This window comes from Mustela nigripes, chromosome 4 (genome assembly GCF_022355385.1).
Source record: "Mustela nigripes isolate SB6536 chromosome 4, MUSNIG.SB6536, whole genome shotgun sequence".
NCBI lineage: Eukaryota > Metazoa > Chordata > Mammalia > Carnivora > Mustelidae > Mustela > Mustela nigripes.
In genome coordinates this window covers 18,040,681-18,054,414 of record NC_081560.1, presented here as the reverse complement: position 1 = coordinate 18,054,414, position 13,734 = coordinate 18,040,681, and the positions used below count along the sequence as shown (strand labels likewise).

General features: G+C 41.2%; 1 long non-coding RNA gene across 3 annotated transcripts in view; it reads right to left on the bottom strand.

Moving 5' to 3' along the window:
* Positions 1–13,360, bottom strand: part of LOC132014917 (uncharacterized) — a 59,483-nt gene extending 46,123 nt beyond the window's left edge. For all 3 annotated transcript variants that reach the window (XR_009403489.1, XR_009403487.1, XR_009403488.1), the window contains exons 1-2: positions 13,226–13,360; positions 10,521–10,694 (exon numbers count right to left, since the gene is read on the bottom strand). This is a non-coding gene — a long non-coding RNA (uncharacterized LOC132014917). The remainder of the gene's footprint in view (positions 1–10,520; positions 10,695–13,225) is intronic.
* Between the last annotated feature and the right edge of the window lie 374 nt (positions 13,361–13,734).

The window sequence follows — 13,734 nt, the reverse complement described above, 5'->3', positions numbered from 1 at the left end:
GTGTGTGTAGCTGTATTTCATTTCCACTGCTTTAAAGGATTCTGCTTGATGAATATAACACACTTTGTTCATCTTTCTTCTGACCGATGGCCATTGGGTTATCTCAGTTTTGTGCTGTTCTGAACAAAGTTGTGCATACTCCTGCTGCACACGGGCGAGAGTTTTTCCAGTGAAACTACTGGTATTTAGCTAATGCTAAATTGTTTTCCAAACCAACTGTACCAATTCTCATAAGCATATGAATTCCAATTACTCTGAATTTTCATCAACTTGTAATTGTCAAAAGTTTAAGCCAGTGTCACATCTTGTGCTCAGATCTTGGTTTCCAAACACCACTCTAAGTAAGACAGGAATCAGAGCCTTGCACAAATCGTTGATTCCAGGGCCTGGACAGGTAACATGTAAGATGAACCTGGAATGTCTTGTGGCACCAGAAAGTAAGAACATGTGTCAAAGCTGGAACAATCTGTTCAGCAAGATAAATCACCACAGCCTTAGAGTTTAATCCATAAACATAATAACTATCCATGAGTCCTTACTGATAAAGGTAATTAATTAAGTAAGTGGGGAAGATGGCATAGCTCTTCCTTACAGTAGAATGTGAGTGAATAAGTGTAAAAGGAAAGAGAAAAATATAAAATTACCATGAAATACCCACAATAATAATGCTTGCAGACAAGCTCCATCTATAGATGACAAAGTTAGTGGGTCAGTTTGTGGAGAAATAAAGTTTGCAATTTTTCAAAATATCTGTCCCAAGATATTTATTAATGAGAAAGGGAAATTCAGTAACTTTAAGTGGAGAAATGTGGCAGAAACCACCTTAAAGAAAGTGATCAAGGTTAATACCACTGATCATAAGATACGTCAACATCCCGAAGCCCGTATGAGAAGAACACAGTACTCCGTAGTATTCTCACCGAACGTGCATCACCCCAGGTCAGTTGTGAGTAAACATCAGGCAACTCAAACTGAGAGACATTTGACAAAATCATCTGTACTCTTCAAACACATCAAGGTTGTGAAAGACAACGAATGACTAAGGAGGGATTACACACTGCAGGGCACTCGGGCCCACTGCCAATGTCTTTGCTCCCCCAGAGTCTGCCCTACACACACTTAAGCATCCCCTAGCCTTCCACCAAAACACCTCAATAATTGCACTGGCATTTATATTTGTTGGGCTATAATTTACAATTCATGAGTTGGGCCTCTCTCCTATTGGGCCATGCTTCTTAAGAACAAGGAAAATGCTTCATTTAGATTTAAACCTCTTGCTCCTACCACAGTTCATGGTAGGCACTAAAAGCATTGTTAACTCAATTTATTCAAAATTCTTACCACAATTTCTTTTTTTCCTAACTTTTAAAAAATTTTTAATTAATTAATTTATTTTTGACAGAGAGAGAAAGAGTGAGTGAGTGCACACAAGCAGGGGAAGGGGCAGAGGGAGAAGCAGACTCCCTGCTGAGCAGGGAGCCTGATAGGGGACTCTATCCTCGACTCTGAGATCATGATCTGAGCTGAAGGCAGACGCTTAATCCTGGGTGCCACCTAGGCACTCCCTATCACAATTTCTTTTTTTTTCTTTAATATTTTATTTATTTATTTGACAGACAGAGATCACAAATAGGCAGAGAGGCAGGCAGAGGAGGGGGGGAAGCAGGGTCCCCACTGAGCAGACAGCCCAATGGGGGCTCTATCTTAGGACCTGAGCCAAAGGCAGAGCTTAACCCACTGAGCCACCCAGGCGCCCCCCTACCACAATTTCCTAAACATTAGGAGACATTTAATGAATAATTGGTTACTTTTGGTTTTGATTAGCAGGTTGAGAACAGATCCTGTACATTTCTAAAGTTTTTACTGTTTTTTCATTTTTCCTTTTCCTTTTTTGCACTTCTTTCTACTCTATTTTTAGAGAAGGCAGAGAGATGTTGCAAAGCATAAGGAAATATAGGAGTTTAAGTAAAAGAGGAATATATATATTTATATATTATATACCTAATATAATAAAGTATGCATATATTTGTTAAATTTACCCTTTGGGGGACTAAAAATATAATTTTTTTATAATTGTTAAAAGTTGGTCTGTTATTAATATTTTGCCTAATATTATTGGGGTTGGAGCTGAGAACACAGGATCTTTCCTATTAGACTTAAAAATACTTTTCAGGGCAACACCTGCGTAGCTCAGTTGGTTAAGCATCCCATTCTTAATTTTGGCTCAGCTCATGATCTCAGGGTTGTGGATGGAGCCCGGGTCAAGCTCTGCACTGGGTGTGGAACTTGCTTGGGATTCTCGCTCTCCCTCACCCTCTGCCCCCGCCGCCACCCTGCACTTGCATGAGTGCTCTCTCTCGAAAAAAAAAAAAAAACAACAACCAATAATTTAAAAAACAAAATCCTAAAACTTCTATGGAACCAGAAGAGACCCCGAATTGCTAAGGAAATGTTGAAAAAGAAAAACAAAACTGGGGGCATCATGTTGCCTGATTTTAAGCTTTACTACAAAGCTGTCATCACCAAGACAGCATGGCACTGGCACAAACAGACACACAGACCAGTAGAACAGAGTAGAGAGCCCAGATATGAACCCTCAACTTTATGGTCAAATAATCCTCGACAAAGCAGGAAAAAATAAACAGTGGAAAAAAGACAGTCTCTTCAATAAATGGTGCTGGGAAAATTGGGCAGCTAGGTATAGAAGAATGAAACTCGACCATTCTCTTACACCATACACAAAGATAAACTCAAAATGGATAAAGGACCTCAACAGGAGGCAGGAATATATCAAAATCCTAGAGGAGAACATAGGCAGTAACCTCTTCAACACCAGCCACAGCAACTTCTTTCAAGATATGTCTCCAAAGGCAAAGGAAACAAAAGCAAAAATGAACTTTTGGGACTTCATCAAGATCAAAAGCTTCTGCACACAAAGGAAACAGTTGACAAAACAAAGAGGCAACCCACGGAATGGAAGAAGATATTCGCAAATGACACAGGGCTGATATCCAAGATCTATAAAGAACAAAGGGCTGATATCCAAGATCTATAAAGAACTCCTCAAACTCAACACACACAAAACAGATAATCACATCAAAAAATGGGCAGAAGACGTGAACAGACACTTCTCCAAAGAAAATATATAAATGGCTAACAGACACATGAAAAAATGTTCATCATCATTAGTCATCAGGGAGATTCAAATCAAAACCACACTGAGATGCCACCATCTCATCTTACACCAATTAGAATGACCAAAATTAACAAGACAGTAAACAACATGTATTGGGAGAAGATGTGGAGAAAGGGGAACCCTCTTACACTGTTGGTGGGAATGCAAGTTGGTGCAGCCACTTTGGAAAACAGTTTGGAGATTCCTTAAGAAACTAAAAATAGAGCTACTCTATGACCTTGCAATTGCACTATTGGGTATTTACCCCAAAGATACAGATGTAGAGAAAAGAAGGGCCATCTGTACCGCAGTGTTCATAGTAGCAATGGCCACAGTTGCCAAACTGTGGAAAGAACCAAGATGCCCTTCAATGGACGAGTGGATAAAGAAGATATGGTGCATATATACAATGGAATATTATGCCTCCATCAGAAAGGATGAATACCCAACTTTTGTATCAACATGGACGGGACTGGAAGAGATTACACTGAGTGAAATAAGTCAAGCAGACAGAGTCAATTATCATATGATTTCGCTTATTTGTGGAGCATAAGGAATAAAACAGAGGACATGGAGAGATAGAGAGGAAAAGTGAGTTGGGGGAAATTGGAGCGGGAGATGAACCATGAGAGACTGTGGACTCAGAAACAAACTGAGGGTTTTGGAGGGGAAGGGGTTGGGGGGGGTTGGGTGAGACTGGTGGTGGGTATTATGCATGTATTACACGGAGCCCTGGGTGTGGTGCATAAACAATAAATTCTGGAACATTGAAAGGAAATTTTAAAAATTTTTAAAAAGATTGAAAAGACAAAAAAATATAAGAAATAAAATTTAAAAACATAATTTTCAACACAAGGGAAATTTTAGCAAGATATAGATGCCTGGCCTTTACACACTTGCTTAGAGTTCCAAAGATGAAGACATGTAGGTCATTCGGCATTGCAATTCTCTGCTTCCACTGGCACTGAGTAATCATGGATCACAGTAATCCCAAGTTTCAGCATGTCAAAAATCTCAGCATTGGTGCCTTTGCCATTATTCACCTTACAAATCATACCTAGTTTACAGAATAACCTTTTTTGAAAACTTTTATATCCTGTGGTTAGCAACAGGTGATTCCCCTGTTTCTCTTATCTGACAGCTCACTGAGAGATGATGTCAGGGACTAGTTATGGTACTCAACTGGCATAAAAAGACCAATGCTCAGTTGCTGGTACTGACTGATGGTCACAAGACTGATAACGAATTGCTTAGTCTCATTATTCCGTACTTGAAAACTCATGATAAACAAAGCCAGTCAAGCTATTTTCTAAATTTAAGTAGCAATGATTCTGTGAAGATTCAAATGGGGAATGTGAAGAGCTTTGTCTCGCTCACATTGGAGTCACAGAGCTATAGGTAAAGTAGCTTTTCTCTGGACACAAAACAGCACTTAGAAGTAGCTACAGAAGGGGCACCTGGGTGGCTCAGTGGTAAGCATCTGCCTTCAGCTCGGGTCATGATCCCAGGGTCTTGGGATCAAGCCCCACATCAGGCTCCCTGCTCAGTGGGGAGTCTGCTTCTCCCTCCTCCTCTGCTCCAGCCCCCGATTCTGCTCTCTCCCTCCAATAAATTATAAATAAAATCTTAAAAAAAAAAAAAAAAAAAGCAGTAGCTATAGAAATGACATCTCTGGAAGCCACCAGAAAACATTCTGTTAAAAAATCCTAGGACCTCAGGTAGCCTCAAAAATGTTTGTTACATTTCACAAAATATAGCATCCTTTCCTGATTAAAACTCTTCAGAGTATAGGGATAGAGGGAACATTCCTCAATTTCATAAAAACCATCTATGAAAAGCCAACAGTGAATATCACTCTTAATGGGGAAAAGCTGAGGACTTTTCCCTTAAGATCAGGAACACAACAAGGATGCCTACTGTTGGCACTATTGTTCAACATAGTACTAGAAGTCCTAGCATCAGCAATCAGGCAACAAAAAGAAATAAAAGGTATTCAAATTGGCAAAGAAGTCAAACTATCCCTTTTCGCAGATGACATGATACTTTATGTGGAAAACCCAAAAAGACTCCACTCCCAATTTACTAAAACTCATACAGCAATTCAGTAATGTGACAGGATACAAAATCAATGCATGGAAATCAGTTGCTTTTCTATTTACTAATAATGTAACTATAGAAAGAGAAATTGGGGAATTGATTCCATTTACAATAGCACCCAAAATCATAAGATACCTAGGAATAAACCTAACCAAAGAGGTAAAGGATCTATACTCTAGAAACTATAGTACACTGATCAAAGAAATTGAGGAAGACACAAAAAGATGGAAAAACATCCCATGCTCATAGATTGAAAGAATAAACATTGTTAAAATGTCTATGCTTCCCGGAGGAATTTATGCTTTCAATACCATCCCAATCAACATATCAATGGCATTTTTCAAAGTGCTGGAACAAACAATCCTAACATTTGTATGGACCCAGAAAAGAACCTGAATAGCTAGAGGAATGCTGAAAAACAAAAACAAAGCTAGGGGCATCATGTTGCCTGATTTCATGCTATATTACAAATGCTGTGATCACCAAGACAGCATGGTATTGGCACAAAAACAGATACATAGATCGATGGAACAGAATAGAGTCTCCAGAAATGGCTCGTCAACTCTATGGTCAACTAATCTTCGACAAATCAAGAAAAAATATCCAGTGGAAAAAGTCTCTTCAGTAAATGGTGCTGGGAAAATTGAACAGCTATGTATAGAAGAATGAAACACGACCATACACAAAGATAAAATGGATGAAAGACCTCAATGTGAGACAGGAATCCATCAAAATCCTAGAGGTGAACATAGGCAGTAACCTCTTTGACACTGGCCACAGCAACTTCTTTCATGACACATCTCCAAAGGCAAATGAAACAAAGCAAAAATGAACTTTTGGGACTTCATCAAGATAAATAGCTTCGCACAGCAAAGGTGGGGTAAACCACAGAATGGGAGAAGATATCTGCAAATGACATTACAGATAAAGGTCTGGTATCCAAGATCTATAAAGAACTCAAACTCAACACCCAAAGAACAAATAATCAAGTCAAAAAATGGACAGAAAACATGAACAGATATTTTTCCAAAGAAGACATACAAATGGCTAACAGACATGTGAAAAAAAAATGTTCAACATCATTAGCCATCAAGGAAATTCAAATCAAAAGCACCTTGAGATACCACCTTACACCAGTTCGAACAGCAAAAATTAACGACTAAGGAAACAACAGATGTTGGAGAGGATGTGGAGAAAGGGGAACCCTCTTACACTGTTTGTGGGAATGCAAGTTGGTATAGCCTCTTTGGAAAACAGGGTGGAGGTTCCTCAGAAAGTTAAAAGTAGAGCTACCCTATGACCTGGCAACTGTACTACTGGGTATTTATCCCAAAGATACAGATGTAGTGAAAAGAAAGGCCACATGCTCCCCAGTGTTCATCAGAGCAATGTCCACAACAGCCAACTGTAAAAGGAGCTGAGAAGCTCTTCAACAGATGGATAAAGAAGATATGGTTCATATATAAAATGGAATATTACTCAGCCATCAGAAAGGATGAATATCTACCATTTGCATCAACATGGATGGAACTGGAGGGGATTATGCTAAGGGAAATAAACAGAGAAAGACAATTATCATATGGTTTCACTCATATGTGGAACATAAGCGATAGCACGGAGGACATTAGGGGAAGGAAGGGAAAACTGAAGGGGGCTAGAAATCAGAGGGGGAGATGTACCATGAGAGACTATGGACTCTGGGAAACAATCTGAGGATTTCAGAGGAGTCGGGGGTAGGGGTAAGGGGTAGGTCAGTGATGGGTATTAAGGAGGGTACATGTTATAATGAGCACTGGGTATTATACGCAAATAATGAATCGTGGAACGCTACATCAAAAACTAATGATGTACTGTATAGTGACTAACATAACAATAAAAAACAGTCTGTTACACAGGGAAAAGAAACTTTACATAACAAGGTTTGGTTTAGAAGTTTATGGTAATTTCACTTGTAAACAAGTCTGCTTACAAGTGAAATTACCATAAGTTTCTATGTTTGCTGTTGTGATTTCTTTATACCATTTTAGATTTCTTTAGTAATACCCCCCTGCTCTGTATTTTTAAAAACCCCTAGCTTCGTGTTATCTCAATACACTGGCATCTGTGGCCTGGCACTTGTTTTCACAAGTAATCATAGGCCTTACTCTCCGCGGTGCGGCCCCTGCTACGTTATCTGCTGGGACCAGCCCTCCCCTTCCCAAGGAGGGCCTCCCAGTTGCTTGCTCTGTCTGGTTTTCTCCAGAAGAAAACAAGAGAATATCAGCAAAGTTGATTTTGCTCTACACGTAAGAAATAATATTGGGTCTTTAATGTATCGTGGAGACTTTTTAAAGTGAAAATTTATTGGGCTCCTTTCCATGTGTTAACTTATATAAATAATACAACTTTATAAGGTGGGAATTTTTACTGTGCTCATTATACAACAGAAGAAATGAGGCCAGGATGCTCAACAAGTTGCCCAAGTTTGCATGGTTAGTACAGAACAGAGCCAGGGTTGGAACGTAGGCAGACTGGCTCCAAGCCCACACTCTTACACTTCTTTTGAACCTCCAAATCATATTTTCTTCCTGCTGGATAATTATTAGTCCCCAGTAATATGCTTGCATTAGAGAGTCAGCCTGGGAGTTAGGAAACTTAGATTACTGTTCTGTGCTTTAAGTTGGGAGGGAACAGCATTCTACGGAGGGAAAGTACACATACGAAGGCCTAGTGGTCCTAGAGACAAAGAAGGCAGGCCAACGTTAGGAACAATGGGAAACCAGTGCAGTGGTTTTTGTTTTGTTTTGTTTTAAAGATTTATTTATTTGCAAGGGGGTTAGGGGCAAAGGACAGGGAAAGAGGGAATCTCAGGCAGACTCCTTGTTGAGTGTGGAGCCTGAAGGGGGCTGGGGTTCCATCTGACAACCCCAAGATCATGACCTGAACTGAAATCAAGAGCCAGAGGCTTAATGGACTGAGCCATCCAGGCACCTTCCTCCAATAAGATTTATTTACTAATGCAGTGTTTTAAACTAGAAAGGCTGGGAGGTTAGTTGTCCTATGACTACAGAGATACTCCACCCATATCACCTCGGCTGCCTAAAAGACAGCAACAGTGGAATCAGGAAAATTTGGTTAGGAGTCTACTGAGAAACTCCAGGCAGGAGGTAATGGTAGCTTGGGTTAGGGTGTTGATAGTGTGGGGGTGGCGGTGGGGAAGAGGAGGAATGGAAACAAGGTTATTTTAAAACATGTACCCTTGATTGAAACTGATTTAGGTAAGATTGTATAAAGAGACTGTAACAAAATGTTCTAGAAATTACACTTCCAAATAAGCATTATTGGCTTAAAAGTGTCAGATTGGGATGTTATACACCCATTTCAAGAATGCTTCATGGCTCCAAACAATTCTGGAAAACCTTTTTCAGAATTTCCTCCAGAAATAGTTTATGAGCCAAACCAGAAAAACAGACTCATTGTTATACACATGCTTCATGTCATACATATCATACTTCAAGTCACATTTCATATCACATACATACGTATACAAACATAAATATATGCATATATGCATACACACACACATATCCACATGCACAGTCATACTTCAGAACTCCTAAAAACTAAGGGAACTATGTATAATGTTAAATTGTTGCAGGGTTTTAAGACCTTCCTTTTATGACTCTGACCTTCCAATGTATACAGTAAGGTCACTTACATAAGAAAATAAGCAATATGTAGGAAAAAAGCTAAGTCATCTGACTGTTCACCGAACATTGAGGACTGGGGCTCCTGGATTGTTCAGTCGGTTAAGCATCTGACTCTTGGCGTTCAATCAGGTCTTGCTCTCAGGGTTGTGGGATTGAGTCCCACATGAGCACAGAGTCTGCATGTCCCTCTCTCTCTGCTCCTCCTCTCTTCCCCCTGCTTGAGCTCTTTCTCTTTCTCCAGTAAATAAATAAATAAATCTTTAAAAAACCCTGAAGATATATTCTTCAGGCAAAGAGTGAGCCAACTCAGAAAATCCACAGATGGAAGGAATTCTTCGACAGTAGGGGATTTTGTTGTTGTTGTTGTTGTTGTTGTTGTTTTTAGGGAGTAGATAACAAATATATCCTAGAAGATTGACAACAAATTCCTCACAGAGAAAGAAAAGAAGGAAGTTGTATCCATCAGCTTCCAGAAACAGTGGGAAGCTTGATGGGAAGAGTCCAAATTTCAGAACCAAGCATGGGAGTCAACCTCTGGTTCGCTAACGAGCTCTTGGGGCTTCGACAAATTCTCTGAGCCTCAGTCTCCTCATCTATAGAAAGGATATATCAATGCCAGGAGTCTGGCAAGGTTCTATTAATGGAGACCTGACTCCCACTCCCTCCCCCACTTTTCTGCCACTCAAACTCCTTTTCTTCAGGTTAAAGAACTGGAAACCCTGAGGGAAGCAGGGGTCAAAGGGCAACCCTCCTTCCTGGAACTTTCAGACTTACATGGCCTCAGTGTTCAGGTTCTGCAACACTCGGCAGAGAGAAAAAAAATTCCTGGCCACCTTTATAATTAGCCTTGTTGAAAAAGAACTGTGGCCAGTAGGCAGTCCCTTTGGTTCACCAGACATTCCCAGAGCACCTTGTCACCTGGGGACAGAAGCAGCCCATTTAAATCCCTGAATCTTTTCAAGAAAGTGAAAATCCCTCAATGTCCAAGAGTAGCAGATGAGTTGAAGAGTGAGACACAATATTGGAAGGCACATGTACATGATGGAAGCACATATTGAAAAGGAGTATTAAATGACAGGGGGACATGTTCATGATAAATGAACTAAATGTGGCTATAAAATAGTATGTATATTATAGATTCCTTTTTTTTTTTAAATAACTGATTTATAGGGGAAAACAGAAGGAAATAATAATTGTCAATGATAAATTCTGAGTGGTAGAGTCACGGGGGTTTTAAATTTTTTCTTTTCTAAGCCTTATATGATAAATGTAGTATTTTTTCAACATAGAGCTATAATATGTAAATATGACACAGCTATTAAACAACAATTCCACTGGGCAGAAATTGTGACTTTTTGTTCATCCCCACAGAAAAACAAGTGTTTTAAAGAAATGTGGCCTTTTCCTCAGCAGTGAGGTTAAGAATTTGTATAGGGGCAAGGTGCCTCTTGATTATCTACAAGTTTCCTCCCTTTCTCCCTTGTCCCACCTTTTAAAGAGTTTTGGGTTCCCCCCCCCCCCCCCCCCCAATGGAGAATGGAAAAAACAGAAAAATCAACCTGGCTCTCTTCCTGCTTGATGATGTTCTATGTCGAGACTTAGAATAGGGAAATTGCACATTGTTCAAGCTTCCCAATACTGGTGGCTCCTGGCTGAGCCGGTAGATCTGTGTGTACTTCTCCACGTTGCCTCCTGACAGTCACCTCCTGTACCCTCTGCAGGAGTTCAGGTCTCTGCTTGAGAGCAGGAAAGGGGGAGAAAGCACAAGGCCCAAACTTAATCTTGAGTTCTTCAAATAAGAGTCCTTCTGAATAGTTAGAACACTTTACACTTATCATTTCCTGTGACTGTTCAGGATCACTACCATTTACTGAGCCCCTTCTGTGTACCAGGTAGACACTGTGTTATGGCACTGAATCTTCACATTAGTCACTTAGGGCTTCTCCCCATTTCACAGATAAAGACGTAGGCTGCGGTCAAGCGTCATGGCCAAGTTCCCAGTGCTGGAAAATGGCTGACGTCAGGCACTTCACAGATTACAAAACTGTTTCAAAATTGCCTCTATTGTTCCTCACAGTACTCTGTGAGAGGAGGATTCTGCGTTTTCACTTGGGAAATGAAGGGACAGATGGCTTTAAAGTCCCTATGGTGGGTCTACACGACTGATTCATGAGAGCATTTTCAGCTTTTGGTTTCACTAGAGGCCACCTGTACTTAAGAGGGCAATGGTGGGAGCCAAACATAAGCCTACCATCCTGTTTAGATTTTTTATCTGAATCTGAAGAAGGTAGGCTGTGGTGGGACACTAGATACTAGTAGCAAACAAGACTATGATGTGACCTGATAACCATGAAGACGAAGAGACAGTTGTACAATGGCTACAGGGCCAAAGAATTCTGGAGTTTGCTAGTGGGACGGTGTAGGGGAGGGAACCGATAGCTCTGCCAAGATAGAAAAAGGCAGAATAGCCTAGGTCAGTAGATGCTTTGATGCTTGGTGAACCAGCTCAACCCCACCTCAAAGGCCAGGGCCTCTGTACAAATAGCCGTGAAATTATTTGGTCCAGGTATGTATGCTATCATAAAAGTATTTTATTCAGGTCCTGAATAACACAATCCACTACCAATCTTTAATTACCACATGTGTTAACACTAACACACACACATAACAGAAAAACAAAGAGACAACATAGCTATAATAATTTACTGCATTTTCATTCCTTGCTTGGATCAAAGCAGGATTACACCAACAGTTGCTGAAAGTAAAGTAATGAACTGAGACAGTTATTTTCCTATCTATGCTATTTGCTATATCAGAATTAAATTCCTCCTGATTGGCCTTAATGGAAGCTAATTTTAACACTAGTAATCTTGAGTAAACAAACAAACAAAAAACGATTGCTTTTTGTGGGGGGGGGGGTTGGAGGCAGTGGAAGAGGAGACATTTTCTCAGAATTATGAATTGGTAACCTCGGGTTCTTGTCACAGCTCTGTCCCCAACCAGCTATGTAACTGTGAATAAATCTTTTAAACTTCAAATTGCTCACCTGTACAATGAGATTCTAAAAGGTAGGTGATGTCTGATATTGTTCATGTTCTATGTGACAAGCTAGCATTCTGTGGGTATCCACAACAACAAAACCAAATCCAGTAGCAGGTGCCCTTAAGTCCCATGTAAGTATCCCTAAATGTCAAATGCTCCTAAGACTCTGACACATGTATGGTTGTCTTTACCTCGGGAGTAGGGATGATGGGCACTGAGTAGGGACCTCGGATGTGACACTACAGTAGAAAAGTTTTTCCCTCACTTTGTCCCCATCTGATAGGGAGAAGAGGAAAAACAAATGAGTAAGAGTGTAGGATTTGGAAGCCACATTCCTGGGCATCGAGACTGGAAGCTGCTTCCTCCAGTTGCTCTGACCTGACTTTACTCGATCTTGTGCAAGTTAAAAATTCCAACTATCACAAGGTGGGACCCATCACCTGCTGGGACCTGTAGGACCTTGGATCTGTGCTCTTCCAGAAGCGAAGATATGTTCTTTGAGATCCCAGGAGGAACTGTTATACTCTAAGACAGATAAATGAGATGAAGAACTAACTACAAACACTTAAGCACGAATGAATTCAATACGCAGTATGTTACAGAGTTTAAATCGTGGAAAGATTATCTTTTCAAACTTATGCTTATGTTTATGCTTGGCGGTCACAAAACCTACTGAACTTGTTAAGGGGATGAAACAGGAAAAACCTCAAAAGAAGACACTAAACACGAGGTAGGACAGCTTCTAGAAATCAAGAAGGGCGATCAGAAAAACATACAATTCCTTTTCTCACCCAACCAAGAGTTCTGAAACTTGCTTCAAACTCTTGTGGGGTAAGAGTTCAAGCCTCCTTAGATGCGCAAAAAGGGCCTTGTGCCAGGCTTTGGGTATTTTCATGGGTCTCTCGGGTTCAGTAACTGTGCCTCCGAGTTTTTACAATTCTCCTCCTCATTCTATTCCATTCTCCTTTCAATTGTTCTATACACTTTTCTAACCCCACCAAAACAGTGTCAGGGAATTGCCTAAGGTGAGTCCCTATAAAAGTACTAAGAGAAGGCGGGGGGGGGGGGGGGAGTGACTGCCCATGAATCAGACACTTTAAAGCCTTTCGCTTTAATGACGATTTAAGACTGACAACCACAAGGAAAGCAAGAGCTTTCATCTGCGCGAACTCCCGCCTACATCCCCGGGTTGAAACTTCCCAGGAGTAAAAGAAGGTATCACCTCATCACTTCCTGGCTTCCGCGGACGCTTCTCTACACTGGCAGGGATCTCCTCCGCGACCCGAAACGCTTTCTACCACTTCCACGACTTAAACTCTCCCAGCGCCTGACGTTCCTCTAAGGACCGAGCAGGGCTCCTGGCTTTGTTTTTTTTCTACTTCCCCAGGCCCAAGCCCGCCCACCGGCCGTCGATGTCAGTTTCTTACTGGTCCTGGAGTGTGCTCGTCTCCTCAGAGAGCCAATCAGAGCCTAGCCGTTCACCCCGGGGATTTGGGAAACGGAAAAGACCTAGACCTGTTCCCGGGAGTGGGGCGGGGCCTTAGGTGAGTGACAGCTGGGCCTTCCAATACGCAGAGGGCTAGGACCACCCCTTGAGGCTCCCGAGCTAGAAAAGAGCGTCGATGCCGGCGGCGGTGATGAGTTGGAGGAGGAGCTGGTTCCTCGGCGGCGCAGAGGAGCGGCTGCTGCTGCTGCTGCTGCTGCTGCTGCTGCTGCTGCTGCTGCTGCTGC